Raw genomic sequence first — 16,002 nt, 5'->3', positions numbered from 1 at the left:
CCTGGGGAAATTGCCACCCTGTGCAGAGGTAGTGCCCCCTAACTGTAGTCTGTGAGTATGGAGCACAGCTCTGCACACATTTGCTGTTCCCTTGGGGTAATTTGGGTATTTTAAAGCTACCAGAAGCATGAGAGAACTAAATTTTATCTCAGGATTTCTGTTAAGCCATTTTTAGGAGTCAGATAGAACCCTTAGAATAGATTACATGCAACAAACCCAGCATGGTACACCTTCTAACCAGAAGGTATGAACAGTGCAGACTCAAGGGTTGCCTCTGTTAGACCATGTCATGATCAGCAGGGATGTGCAGGCACTGCTGTCAGTCTGAGCATACAGTTACAAATAAGAAAGGCCAGTGCATAGTCTTCAAGGAGCCAAAGTTCTAACACTGGGGAAATAGCCAATAAATGGATAAGCAAATGAATGAGAAGGTAATTTCCGCTAATTGAACAGAGTAATGAGTAAGGTAGGGATGGAAGGTGACAGCATTCTGATCAGGTTGTCAAGGACAGCTCTGTCAGGCACTGGCATGGATCAGGGACCTGCAGGGCACAAAGATGCCAGTGCCAGGCCCTGAGGCAAGAACAGCCAGCAGAGTTCCAGAAGCTCTCTCAAGCTGAGGGTGGTGGGAGAAGTGCCCAAGAAGCTGCAGAGGCGGGTCCTGTAGATCTTGGAGGTGCCTTCTAGCTGTGGGTTAGATCTGGAGCTTAGCAGAAAGTCCTTGAAAAGTCACTCTGGCTGATCTGTGGGCAGGGCATTGGCAGGGGCAGGTTAGTACCATAGTTGTAGCTGAAGATGATGATGTGGGTAGGTTAGTGGCAATGGGGACAGGGAAATGGGGAAGCATTTCTGTGTTTGGCAGTCAGCCACACAGGACTTGCTTATCTAGGTGGTGAGGGCATGGGTGGAAGAGGAACCAAGGAATATGATATCCCTGTGTGTGCCATAAGCGAAGGATAGATGGTGGAACCTCCCACTAAAATGGGAGACTTAAGCAAGAACAGGTTTGAGGATGTGGGGCCTAATGTATTCCATTATGAACACTTGATACCAACATGCCTGTTCTACATCTGAGTGGGTATCACAGCAGACAGTTCAGCTGCCTGTGCACATCTCAAGTGTTCATGGATGAGGCTTTTCAATTTATTAGTATCTCTGAACATAATTTAACTTAGAGTTGTAACCTGAGTTTTCTTGAAAAATTTAGCCTGAGTTGATCAAACTTCAGTGTATACTTCTTTGACCTGGCTCAACAGCAATGCATAGATCACTAACTGAGCTGCTACGGTGTAGCTGGAGCTCTGTAAGGCAGCTCAGAATAAGCACAGAATTGTCCCTGATAATTCAGAAACTATTTCTACTTTTATTCAGTTTTTATTCTTTCAGACTTAGTTGCAGGCATGACCTGATTCCTTTATTTCTTAGCTACTATATGTCTGAAAAATGAAATGTTTGGGAAGACATCTCTAGCTCCCTCTTTTTCTTGTATATGCCCTCTTTCTTGAGCACCTATGGATTGAGTTCCTTGAGAACCTCTATAGAAGCAACACTGTCTTGCATATTCTCTGCTTCAGCATTTCATCTAGAAATAACCCCAATTGGATTAGCTATGCTACCTTCCAGAGGCCTCTGTCTTGTTCTGTCCTGAGGGTGTGTGTCATAGAACAGTCAGAATACAAATACTTCTAGTCAAAGCCATTCACATATATTTTATGGTGGCATGCCTCTTTGTCTCTCTTAGGCCAGACTATGGGAACAGGGTGCTAGAAAATTAGGAGATTTATGTAAAAACTCCACATTTTTCAGACATTAGGAATAGTGAAAGTAGATTGCTTAGCTCGCAGGCCTATCAAATAGCTGCCTTTTTACTGTGAGCTCTTCTAGAGTTGACAGTTGACCAGTATGACTTTGGCTTTGACTTGTCCTAGGAATGAATGTGATTTCCTGCCTCCCCCCCCCCCCCTTTTTTTTTTAAAGAGCTGCTTTAGCTCCCAGAATCAGGACATTAACCCTGCTGAGTTGCGGGTGGTGAATTCTATAGACATTTTTTTCTTGTCAGTGCAGAGAAGGGGTGAATTGCCCCTTCTTTTGTCTGTTAGTTAGCCCTGAAGGCCTTCCCCTGAGAGCAATCTCAGCCCTTCCCTGTGTTCAGGCTCTGGGAGACAGCTTGGGATTCATTCCAGCTCAAGTCCCTTTCTTTTCTTTCTTCTTTTTTTTTTTTTAATATATTTTATTGATTTTTTATAGAGAGCAAGGGAGAGGGATAGAGAACTAGAAACGTCAATGAGAGAGAAACATCGACCAGCTGCCTCTTGCACACCCCCTTCCGGGGATGTGCCCGCAACCAATGTACATGTACATGCCCTTGACCGGAATCGAACCTGGGACCTTTCAGTCCGCAGACCGACGCTCTATCCACTGAGCCAAATGGGCTTCAGCATCAAGTCCCTTTCTTGATCTGGAAACAGCTACCAGCACAAACCCTATACGTGCAGAACCCACATTCATAGCTCTGCCTGCACGGCCCTGAAAAGATCATGCATTAAAGGTAACTTGAACTTCCCCATGTTTTGTCATGGCAGAATATAGAACGTCTATTCTGTGACTTTTGTCATTTCACTCTGTTTCTATTAGGAGGGAAGACCATTCAATTCACTAAAAAGTGTGTGAGCTGCTCTGGCTCAAGGACCAGTGTTAACTGCAGTGACCAATGTCCTGTGGGATAAAGTGCTTCCTGGCCTCTGGGTTTATAGCCCAGAATATGTATGATTCCGTGTCCTGCTGGGCCTGGTGTAACCAGCACCCTTATACGGTATGAGCAGTCTTTGGGGAGGACGAGCAGGGAAAGGACAGCTGCTGGAGCATTTGAAAGACTTCCCTGAAGCCTAGTGTTTTATTTGTTCAGGATAAGGACATGAATTTGTGGTGGACGAAACATGCCGAGTACATGGGGCAGTGGTGATTGTGTTTTGAAAAGAAGCAGAAGAATGTGTCCAGGCTGACCTTAGAGAGGTGGTTTCAAGCAGAAAGCAGAATTTGTAAATTTCTTCACTTACCCTGGTGCTCAGTACAGTGCCAGTCACACTTGGGAAATAAAATGATAGCGATCCCACTGTTAGGAAGGTGACATTCTTTGAGACAGGCAGTGTGAGCACAGAAATAGTGATATGTGGGTGGAGCTACAAATTGCATGTCCCAGCAGTTTAGGTGGACATAGATTTCCAGATTTCAGGCGGTGGAGGGCCTAGGCTAAGCCCTTTGTTCCAGAAGAACAGAGCAGGCAATTAGTTCAGGATTAAATGAGTGTTTCTGGAAGCCAGGGGACCCAGTATTGCATTAGAGGTTTTTAAAAGAAGCTTGAAAGGGAAGGAAAAAATAGTTACAAACTAGAGGAAGAAAATGTTTACTATGCATTTACTAGGCAGCTCTGATAACCACGTCCTCCTCCAGCATCTTCATGATCACAGCAGCCCCTCCTCCAGGCTGCCCTCTGTAGGTTCCACCTTGCTCAGGTTTACAGAGCAGAGCCATGGTGTGCTAGCTCAGCATCACCCCTGGGCTTTCCTGTCTGTTGGTGTCATGGATGGACTCTGCTGCTATGTGCTGAGTGCAACGTGTCACTTCTTCCTCTGCAGGCAGCTCTGGGCACGTCCCTGGGTCTTGGGGAGCTCTGCTCGCCCTCCACATGAACTACTGCTTCCTGTCTGTGTCCTGGCCCGCCTCTGGCTGACTGTCTGAAACTTCTTGATGTCCAGTGAAACTGACTCAGACAGGAGACTTTGTGCCTCAATGTCCAGCCATAATCAATTGTTTTACCAACCTTTCCCAGTTTGGTAAATAAACAGCCTCAATTACAGTAAAAAAGAACTATCATTTCTTCAGAGTACTAAGGCTGCCTTCTTGTATCTGTGAGGTGTATCTTGTTATCATCACTCACTTCTTGGAGGTGAGTGTGGCTAGAAGAGAGGAAGTAACATCCTTAGAGCCAGGTGGCTCATAGGTGGTCACTTTGTACCAATCATTCTGACCCATGCCACTCTCCTCTTTCTAGTAGCAAAACAAAGTAATCTTATACACCTTCTGTTCTAACACACCACAACTATTACCTTTCTCTTATCTCCTCCCCCTCCTCTCATGACCCTTCACACCATCCTAATATATATTGTACAAAGCCAGGGGCTGTCACAACCAATACAACTCGACAGACCACTGAACATAGGCTGCATGGGGCGACCAGGCTGGCAAGGGGGTTGGTGAGGGATGACCAAATGACTGAACAGCAGGCTGCATGGGGCGACCAGGTTGGCAGGAGGGGGGCATTTGAGGTGACCAGGCCAGCAGGGGGGCCAATAAGGGGCAGCCAGGCCAGCAGAGGAGTTGTTGGGGGCAACCAGGCTGGCAGGCAGAGGTGTTTAGAGGTGATCTGGCTGGCGGTGGGGAGGGAGGGCAGGTGAAGAGTTAGGAGCCATTGGTCCCAGATTGTGAGAGGGATGTCCAACTGCCAGTTTAGTGACCGTTCCTAATGCATCATTATTTTCCATGGAAGATTTTTCCTGCTCTCGGGTCACTTTTCTCTGAAGATGGGGATGGAACTATTGTTTTACTCCGATAAATTCGGCCACATCTGATGTTTATCTGAAAACTGGCCACACATTCTAAATTACGTAGCAGTTGCCTTCCTGTGCCCACTCACAGTTGGAGCTTGTCTCACAGCCTCCCTGTACCTCTGAAGTGGAGAGGTGCGGCTCCACAGGCTTTTCAGAAGTGGACTCAGCATCCCCTCTGGAGGAGGAGGAGGTTTTTCTGAGAATAGCAGTCAAACAATAGACAGTGAAAGGCACCTTCTTTTCACTCGCCCTTTACATGTTATCAGAGACAGAGCTCACAGAAATGACTGTGAGTGTGTAGTTACACATGGAGGTCTGTGAACTGTCATCAAGTAAAATACAGGCAGCACATGCGCGCTGGCAAGCATTTTACTCTGAAGTGGTTTTGTCCTTTTCTCCAGTAAATTAGCTCACTGGAATAACCTCTTCTGTGCTTTCCTGCCTTTCAGGAGCAGACCGTGTGCTGTGGTCACGACACACATCTGCTAGTACGCCTCAATTCTGAAGAATGGAGCAGTGTAGACAAGTTACAGACAAATTCCTTGGAGATAGATCATTCCATGAGGCTGAGCTTTTAAAAACCCAGTGCTGGGTGGGGTGAGGCTATAATTTATCAGTGTAGGTAATATGCTGAGATCTTGCATCTTGCACGTTATTTTTACATTAAAGCAATTTAAGCTGGGTATCAGTCACTTTTAGTACTTCAAATGTGTCCTTTGTCAAGATGCTAAGAATAATGTAAGTTTGAAAGTTTTTTATGCTTCTTAACACTAGAAATTTTAATGTTCGTTTTTGTTGAAGAGCATACTGAATTTTTCTTTGTTGGGATTTTAATTTTTTTTTTCTTTGAGTAATTTTAAAAATTATTTCTGAAGGAAACTCATTACTTTCTTCAAAGAAGTGTGGCTCAGTACATGAGGAAAATATGAAAAAAGTAAAATGTTATATGAATGGGAACAATTGTGTTCTTTTATTCCAGTCCTGAAGCTTTTAATTCTACACTTGGGAACGTGTCCAGATTTAAAGGCTCAGTCGCACTTCCCTGAGATATGTATTATTAAAGCATGTGTATCTGTGCTAGTGTGAGGGGGCTTTAGAAGGGCACAGCATACCTCTCAGTTTTATTGCATTCCATTAGATTTATATTTTTAAACTTATTTGTTGTCAAATCAAACGTAAAGCCATCTTCTCACACATGCTTTTTGCACTAAATAATTAACTAGACACTTTCCCCTTCTATGCCTGAGTAATCTTGGAAAGAGTAATGCGTTGAGGAATGATACTACTGTGTCTTCAAATTTGCTTTAAGGGGTGATAGTTAAAATATCACTGCAGTTTGTCTCTTAGAAACTTTATGGTTACTAAGGTGTTCTTCAGTTTAATCTTGTTTATTGTAATTCTTACATTTTTGCTATCTTTGTATATTTGTAACCATTCTTCAAATCTCTGTTTGACCTTATAGAATTTTAATATTCAAAATTTCCTTGTTTGAAAAACGTAAAGAAAAAAATTTACCTTGCCCTGGGCGATGGGTTCGAGCATCAAACGGGTCACAGTTTTGATTCTTGGTCAAGGGCACATACCTACTTTGCAGGATCATTCCCCAGCCCTTGGTGAGTGTGGAAGGCAGCCAAGTGATGTGTTTCTCTTTCTTTCTCTCTCTCCCTCCGCCCTCCCATCTCTTCCATTATATCTAAAATAGGTGGAAAAATATCCTTGGGTGAGGATTAAGAGAAAACACACACACACACACACACACACACACACACACACACACACACACAGAGGCATGTGCACAAAACACCTTTACTTGAACATTATGGTTGTATACAGCTATATAGCTGATGTTTTATAGACATCTTTCTGTATTCTGTCCCATATTTTTGCTTCCTTTCCCAACGAATAGCCTAGATAAGGAGGGACATCTAAATTTGGTGATTCCTTGGAGCACTGCTTTAAATTTAGCTGTTTCTTTTGGTAGTCCACATCTCCTTTGATTGTCCACACTGTTTTCTCATTACTTGTCATCAGTTTCATTAATTCTCTCTTTACATGATTACTCTGGTGATGATTATGGTTGTTGACTTTATAGTCCTGTTTTTTGTAAATACCCACATAGGTATATTCCAGCTTCTCCCTTTTTAAGCAAGTTCTTCTTAAAATATCAGTTTCTGTTTCTGAACTTCTTCCCATTTACCTTCCCAAGAATGTATTAATTGGTTAGTATAGCAGCCTAGTGTGTCTGTACTGTTCTCCTGGAGATCTCACCCAGGGTTGAGGCTGTAATTAGCATCCTTAGGCCGCCTCTGTGTCTGTACTGTTCTCCTGGAGATCTCACCCAGGGTTCTGTCCTTGCCGCCTCTGTGTCTGTACTGTTCTCCTGGAGATCTCACCCAGGGTTGAGGCTGTAATTAGCATCCTTAGGCCGACAACTCTCAAGTTGTGTCTTTCTCCCTGATTGCTCCTTAGATGCATATTCCGATTTCCACCTACAGATTTGGTTTCTCCAAATAATAAACATCTCAGATATAACTTGTCCAAGCAGAATGATTATCTTCACCTCAACCCCAACCCACGTGCTGTCCTTGTAGATGGCTCTGTCTCAGTGGGGGAAAGCTCATCCTCTGTTTCCATAGGCCCTAAATGTGGGTGTTTCATCCTGGACCTACCTCTACTTCTCATATTCCACATTCTGTCCATGAGGTTAAAAATAATATATTCAGAATTTGATCACTTCTCATTTCTTCCTTTCTAGCAATCTTGACCAAATGCACCATTATCTCATGTCTGAGTTACTCTGAGATCCTCCTGACTGATATCTCCTTCCCCTCCTGTAATCTGTCCTCAATACGCAGACAGACCCATTGCAAGTCAGAATATCATCCCTTTTGTAGCACCCTACCCTGGTGCCTCCTTTCTCAAAGTTGTGATCAGGTCTCTGTTTTCCCTTCTGAGGACCAGCCTTCTGTGAATTCTTCATTGTCTCAAAAAGAAGTTTGGACCCATTGCTAAGTTTACAGTCCTAAAATTGTGGATATGTTTTTTTAAATCATGAATTTTTACACTAATTGTTATAATTTTGTATTACATATCGTAAGCAAATTTTATACTTTATTTTTTAGAGTCTAATCTTTTAGGAATTAGATTTCTTTAATCTTTGTCTTGTTTTCATTCAGATTTTGATGCATTGTAACTTTGGAAAAAAGTTGGTTAACATTATTCTTTTGTATGTTGTATACTAAATGTCACCTCTTTAAGATCTTAGAATATTTACTTATTGTTGAATTGCCTATGCCTCTAGCAAATATGTTAGAAAATACAGGTGGCTATTAAAGAACTTGAATTCAGTAACCAATTTTCTTTGTATTGGCCTATAAATATACAGCCTCTTCAAAACTCCATAATAACATTATTACATGTGCTTTTTTATATTTGAAATAAATTATTTCATATTTGCTTCTGTTAAAAAATACTGTGTCCATAATTTTCAAATTCTTATTTACTAATACGTTTAAATCTTTCTCGTAATGCTGTATGACACTTAATGCAGGAACAGTGTCGTTCACACGGATGCTTTCAGCAGCTTTTCTTCCTGTCTTGTGTTGTTCCTCTTTAGATCATTAGTATGGCTTTTGAGAAACACTGACCTCTTTTTGACCCTTGAAGTTTTTCCTTAGTGATATTTCTGGTATGATTAATTTTCATTTACTTTGAACTGTTGTGTGAGCTGTTTCGACAAATGTTTGCTTAATATATATGTGCTTTTATCTTCATCTGTACAATTTAATACTAACTCTTCATGAGTCCAATAGATGTAAATATGCTTTTCTCATCTGTCTATGAAGCTGAAATGGGATGTAGAGATATGGGAAAAATAACCTGTTGATGAATAAGTAAATCAGGCTTATGTGCTTATAAATTAAAAAAAAAAATTTTTTTTTGTAGTATTTCTTCTTAATAGCCATATTTTGTGTACTGGTGCTTCATCTTCATTAGAGATTAACTCTCATTAAAGTAAACCAAAGAGCTATAGATAAAAAAAAAAAAATAGTTCTAAAATTTCTATTTTTGATACTTTTAATTTAATTAGTTAGATTAAGATTACATAGGGTTAAAAATGAAAATTGCACCTGGCTGGCATGGCTCAGTGGTTGAGCATCAAACTATAAACCAGGATGTCACAGTTCAATTCCTAGTCAGGGCACATGCCCTGGTTGAGGACTCGATCCCCTAAGGGGGCATTCAGGAGGCAGCTGATCAGTGATTCTCTTTCATCATTGATGTCTCTCTCTCCTCTCCTCTCCTCTCCTCTCCTCTCCTCTCCTCTCCTCTCCTCTCCTCTCCTCTCCTCTCCTCTCCTCTCCTCTCCTCTCCTCTCCTCTCCTCTCCTCTCCCCTCCCCTCCCCTCCCCTCCCCTCCCCTCCCCTCCCCTCCCCTCCCCTCCCCTCCCCCCTCCCCTCCCCTCCCTCCCTCCCTCCCCCCTCCCCTCCCCTCCCCTCCCCTCCCCTCCCCTCCCCTCCCCTCCCCTCCCCTCCCCTCCCCCTGAATTCAATAAAAAATATTAAAAAAAGAAAGAAAATTGTATGATTTTCACAATACAAACTTGATTGTCTTAATTTCATACAGAAAGGGATATTGTCTTTGAGAACAAAATTATCTGAAGTCTATTACCCATCCATTTCTACTTTTTACTTGTTTAGAAATAATGAGAAGTGTTTGCAGACTGTAGCAGCCCAGTGAAGGAATTCTGTTGTCCACATTTTTCATAATGCACATAACTGTGAAATTAATTTTATTTCATACTGTGATTTATTCACAATCTCTGTAAACTTGTACCTATATCTGCACCTGAGAGAATGAGACTGTGCTAAGAGAATCTCAAAGTCTTCATTAGATTGCTTTCTTTTTCCATTGCCCGTTCTGTGCTAGGACAGTTTAATCTAAATATTCACTGAATTTATGAATTAGTGTATATGTCTCATCTCACAGGGGAAGGGCATCTTCTCGAGGGTATAAGACTTGGTTTTCCACTTGTGTTTATTTATAACTAGTGTCCTGGTGCATGGATTTGTGCACATTGAAAGGAAATTAATTAGAAGAAATATTTTAATATCATTATTTGCCCTTTCTCTATAATAGAAGTGTCAACCAAATTCACAATTGACAATGACAGATGGAAACACATGCATCTGATTGGCACCAGCAAGAGCTTTATGTGTATCATGCATGTGTGAGTAAACTTAGCCTTTTATAGACATAGAATAAACTTCCTTAATTAGACCTGCTTTCTGATTTAGCTAAACTTTTTCTAGCCCAGTGAAGCACCCCAACTTCCCTTTATGTAATTGTCAGAAACACAGCAGTAAATACCAACACAAAGCAGATTATCATTGTAGATCATCCAGGGACAACAAGGGATAAAATATTTAACTATACTTTATTCTGCGTAGTAAGAAAACCTGAAGTCATTTTCAAGTTCCATCATTTCTTACTTCTTTTCAGTCAGGTCAAGTTTCTAAACTTTCTAAATCTCTGTTTTCCAGCAAATTAAAAGAAAATAGGATTCTACTGAATCTCCTATTTACCTACTCTAGAACTTCGGTGAGGATCAATTGAAACCAGTCACATGTAAACGTTTCACAAATATTTGGTTAAAGTGTAAAATTTTTGCATCTGGGCTATAAAGCAAGTTGTATTCCTGGGCTGAAGAAACTCAAAGGAGAATAGTTGCTAGGAAGAGGAAGTCGAGTGTTGCTATGTGATGTCATTACCTGGCGCCCACAGCAACCATTTCTGGGCTGGGCTGGGCTGTGTGTCGAATTTTGCACCATGGGGTCTTAGCAGCATTGGCTGCGATTTGGTAGGGTGTCGCTTCAGGTGGTGGCGGTGCCTGTGTCCCACTTGGGGGAAACTGAGTGTTGGTTTGCTGGCTTCAGGCTCGTGGTGCTGTTTATTTTTAAACTAGAGGCCTGGTGCACTAAATTCGTGCATTGTGGGGGATGTCCCTCAGCCCAGCCTGCACCCTTCCAACCTGGGATCCCTCCCACAACCCAGGACTGCTGGCTCCCAACCACTTGCCTGCCTGCCAGCCTAATCACCCCCTAATCACTCCCCTGCCAGCCTATCTACTGCTCCCCTGCAGGCCCAGTTGCCCCCAACTGCCCTCCCCTGCAGGCCCAGTTGCCCTTAATTGCCCTCCCCTGCCAGCCATCATGTGGCGGACATCTTTGACCACATGGGGGTGCCATCTTTCACCACATGGGGGCAGTTATGTTCTGTGAGGGCATGAGTGTCAATTTGCATATTACCTCTTTATTATATAGGATGGCCAGTGCATGTCATGGCATCTCATGTTGAGTGTCTGCCCCTTGGTGATCAGTGCACATCATAGCTACCAGTTAGACAGATACTTAGCCATATATATATATATCAAATCCTAAATGTGAAGCTTTTGCCTGGAAAATATACTAGATTTTTCTTTTGTTAAATATACACTTTAGCTTAAAAATTATAGTTCAGAAAAAGATTTCTAAGGTTTTGAAGATATAGATATTAATGCCATGTCTCAGGAAAATTATATTTAACATAATTACACTCGAAGTACTCTCAGGACTGAAGGCCTGGTCTCAGGAGCTATTATGATCTGGCCTCTTTGCTAGGTGCTGAGTGCGTCTGTGCCCTGGGCACAAGGCACTGCCCTCTGCTTGGAGATTGAATTTTTCTCTGGACTTGAGATTCTTTAAGGCACAAATCATTTTTTTGTTCTCTTTCATGTAATATATGTTCATAACATCAGCACAGACAGATATTTATGAGGAATGACTAAATTACTTTGAATGACTTAATCTAATTTATCCATAATATTTACTTCATTATGGCTTTAGGAATTGTTAAATTATGTTCAACATATACTTGAAAAAAGATGCATATTTGTTCATATATGTTAAATAATGGTAGCATCTTTTATGAGAAATACTGAAAAAATCTGACACTTAAAATTTTTTAAATTTATTAAAATACCAGTGTTTCAAATTACAAATACAGAATTCTGCACTTAGAATCATCAGAATGGGAAATTGTGATGGGGAGAAAAAAAAAAGCTTTTTTTCAGGTCCTTGCTCAGAAGGGCCAGAATGTGTACCAGGATGCAGTTTTGGAAGTTAGCCAAGAAAGAATATTCAAAGTTATACTACCCCTTGATGGTCTGCCCAAAATAAATGGAAGGGAGATCAGACCAAGAAGAGAGGGAGGGCACGGAGGCTCACAGCTAATGATTGAAAAGTGAATTCTGAAAGTGGAGTAGAAGGAGGAAGAAAAGCCAAGTGATCCTGATTGATGATCCTTGAGGAAAGCATGTGGCTCCGGCCATCTGTGACCCATATAAAGGGAACGGGATGCTCTGCAGCCTTCAGGGCCAGGCATGGAGGCAACAAGAAGGGCAAAAGAGATCCCTGAGAGAGCGGAGGGTTTTTTCCTTCATTTCAGTCCTCCTTAAATTTGTTCCTCATGACTTAACATTTCTAGTATGTGAAAGCAAATTAAGAGCTGTGGAATGATGTTGATACCAAGCCCCACTTCTTGGGTTTACGTTGCTCTAAACGTGTGTTCTATCAACCAGTAGTGTGGATTATTTACCAGGTAATTTAAGGGATGCTTTACCTCAAAACCAGGAGTAAGGAGGGAGTAGGAACTAGTTTCTAAAGCTTTTCAATTTGGAAAAGCATTATAAAAACATGATTGTTAATCACACAATAAAGGAGAGCTTACTTTTTTGTTCACTATAGTAATAATTTACTGCTATAGCAAGATATATGAAAAATAATTTGTATTCTCACTTAATTTCTTAATATTTTTTGGATTGATTTTTGCTGACGTTCAAATATTGAAAAATATTATAATTTTATTGTATTTCTAATTCCTTTCAACAGCAAAAAGAAATTATAGTATAAACTAGAAGTTTAAGAGAATTCTAAACTGTGTGAAGAAAATTCTAAAATACACAATGAAGCTTTGTAAGAAAAAGATTGAATTTAACTAAAACAGCCTGAGTTAATTCTTCCCAGAAGGTGTCTTAAATTAAGAAACCTTTTACAAATATATTAGAAAAAAAAGTAATATCAGAGTACAAGTAAATCCATTTAAAAATGAGAAGAAAGATAAAATTAGTGAAATTAATTTTAAAGTAGTTGCACTACCAAGCTGATTTTTAAAAATTGGTTATTACTATTGGGTTATTAATATTGGTTCACACACTTGAAAATGAGGTCCCAGAGCAGTAGAGGAATTGATAAATATAGGTGCTCAAAACCTAAGTAAAATAATTCCTTGAATAAATACATATTAACTTGGTTGTCTCATATGCAACATGCAGTGTTTAGGAAATTATCTAATGAACTTCATGAATCAGTAGAAATTATTTTTCAGAGATGCTAAATCATAGGGGGGAAAGTGAATGTTCCAAAATCCTATTACCATCTTATAAATTTTAGAAAAACATAAGAATATGGTCATACATTCTTCATATTCAGTAATTTTATATGTAATTCCAAACAACATGAATCAGCCCCATTCAAATAGTGTTGGTAGGCATCCCAGCTATAAATTCTTCCTTACGAAGTCTGAGCTTATTCAGTAGTTAAAACCTTTTTAAAGAATAACGGTTTCTCTTTACATAGTGCACACCTTTAGAGAATATACAAATTATTTTGTCTTCAAAAGTGGTTTACCTAGTTTTCCAGTTTGTACTAATGGAATTTTCTAATAACAATTCTTTATGTTCTCTGTTGGGTGGTGTGGGCTTCGTGGACTAAGTAACCAATATTTTTTCTTTTGTAGTAGAGATCAAATTTCATTTATACTTATATTTCTACAAAGATTCCTGCAAAAATGGGCCTTCCTTCCCCTGGTTGCCTTTGCTCCTGCTGGAGCTACTTTTCCATCTTCCCATGCTGCCCAGAGGCCTGGGGGTGGTGCGGAATGCCTGCATCATCACCGTGGTGACAATGCAAGCATCCTGTCCCCAGCCACTGACACCTGTGTATGCAAATTAACCTGTCATATTTCTTGTGTTAATTTGCATACTCACCCATGATTGGCTGGTAGGATTAGGAAGGTATGGTTACTCTGCATGTTACTCTTTTATTAGAGTAGATATTTTTAGTAGGAAACGATAAGCAAAACAACCAAAAACAAAAACAGAATAATGACGTTTTGCCCACAATCTTAAGCATAAAAATTGAAGAGCAAGGCTTTGAGCAGTGTGTATCAAGGGGCAAGGTTTAACAGAAATCACAACTTCAGTATCATCTGTAGTTATGTCATACTACTCTGCTAGCAGCCTCTACTTGTTTTTTTTTTCCCTAGCCTTTAGCTGGAAGTTATTTGGCTTTGTGTCTATGCTTAAAACCTCTTCAGAACTACAGTGCTTGGATTCTTCATTTCAGTTAAAAAAAACTCTAAGCTATAAACTCATGCGGCTCCAGGTTTCCATGATGCTCACTAAGATTGAAAAAACCCTGTTGGTTTGCATTTTTTTTCACTGAAGACTAAAAATAATTTCTTCTTTCCTACATTAAACATGAGGAATAAACTGCCAGTAGAAATACAGGTGGAAGAAGTACCTCCTTGGCCTCCCTTGCATTTTTTAATTTTACTTTAATCTTCACCTGAGGATGTACTTATTGATTTTAGAGAGAGAGAGAGAAAAATCAATGTGACAGAGAAACATTGATCAGTTTCCCACCCTCAGGAGCCCTAACTGGGGACTGCACCTGCATCTTAGGTATGTGCCCTGATCAGGAATCAAACCAACAACCTTTTGTTGCAGAGGATGATGCTGCAATCAACTGAGCAATCAGCCAGGGTTCCCCTTGTATTTTTAGAGTTTAAAGTTTAATTTTAATTTTTTTCATCAATATTTATTCCTTCTATGCCCTCTTCACCTCCACTCATCCCTCTCTACTCCCACCGAAATCACAATTGTCAACGTATTTTTAACACAGCTTTGTCTTGTGGTTCAAGGAGAAAGTCAGTAATGTGGACTGTGTATGTCTGCTATCAGCAAATTGCAGTGTGTGACCATATTTTTTCTAGTCATAGAAAGGATTCTCCCAGTCTGACACCTCTTAATCTAAAGGAAAAAGAAAGTGTTTTTTCATTTAAAAGTCATCATGTTACTTTTATGACATAAAATGCAATGAAAGCTAAGAAAACCCCAGTACCTCTCAGTTTTTAATCCTGCTCTCTTATCGAGAATCTTTATTCTTTTATACTTTTTGCCCCTCCTATATAAGGCTTTTTTATGTGTTCACTGACTATTTCCCCCCCAGGTACACTTTTGAAGAAACTTTTAAATTTAGAGGTGCTGTATCTTTTTCATGTTACAAGTTCATTTGTTTCTGAAGGATATATTTGCTTTAAAATGTATATCCATTACAGTGTGATAACCTGACCTCATATAGCATTTTTCACCAATATAAGTTGTTTTCTAAGCTTAGCTTTTTCATTGAAATATGTCTGAAAACCCGGAAGAAAGTTTCATCACGTTCTCACTTGTGGCTGTTGAGAAGAGCTAACCAGTGGGTTGTCATGGTGCATAGGGACTCCTATGTCAAGTACTCAAGTAAGGCAGCAGTCATTTACAAGGGACTTAATTAGAAAGTTTTGCAGTTCTTGGAAGGAAATCAAAACAATAAAATTTTAGCAACATTTAGAAAAACTTGCAGAAAATAAAACCTGTTTTGCTAGAAAGAGGGGTCTTATGTCTGAGGCTGATAACATACGGGAAGCATGTAAGTACAGGAAAGCTGGTACTTTCGAAGATGGTGATGCCCACAGATAGTGTGGAGACTACAGGACGCTGTTTTAATTTTACAGGGAGATGTTGTCTAAGATCTCCATTTGCAAGTGGGTTTTGTATAGCAGTCTTGACTTGTTTCTCTGGCTTTCATGGACCAGGACACCCTTCCCCCATGACTAATAGTCTATATCTGCAATGTTGTGGGTTGGTTTCCATAATGTGAACTTTTCACTTTCTTTTTCTGGTGTTGTGTGGAAAATGGTGAACCTCCACGGGGCTTTGTTTAGGTGGCAATTTAATGCGCATGGGCAAGATAGTTTCATGACAGGAAAAATGCTGTTCTCAGTCTCACTAACTGTTGTTCAAATTCTACTGTGAAATCAATGATTTCAATAAACATTGCATCCTCTGTTTCAGGTTTTTTGTAGAAGCTAGCAAATTGGAAAAGTAGATTAAGTTAAAGAAGAATAATTTTGGTTAAACAGTTTATATTGTTACTAGAGGCCAGATGCACGAAATTTGTGTAAGAATAGGCCTTTCTTCCCCTGGCTGCTGGCACTGGCTTCCCTCAGGCACCTAGGACCCAGGTTTCCCTCA

General features: G+C 40.4%; 1 protein-coding gene across 1 annotated transcript in view; it reads left to right on the top strand.

The window, feature by feature from the left end:
* ZNF407 (zinc finger protein 407) overlaps positions 1-16,002 on the top strand; it is a 359,657-nt gene that overhangs the window by 179,601 nt on the left and 164,054 nt on the right. The window lies entirely within an intron of this gene.

Source organism: Pipistrellus kuhlii, unplaced genomic scaffold, assembly GCF_014108245.1.
Source record: "Pipistrellus kuhlii isolate mPipKuh1 unplaced genomic scaffold, mPipKuh1.p scaffold_m20_p_6, whole genome shotgun sequence".
Taxonomy (NCBI): domain Eukaryota; kingdom Metazoa; phylum Chordata; class Mammalia; order Chiroptera; family Vespertilionidae; genus Pipistrellus; species Pipistrellus kuhlii.
Note: the sequence above shows the minus strand (reverse complement) of the source record. Positions and strands in the feature narration are given on the sequence as shown.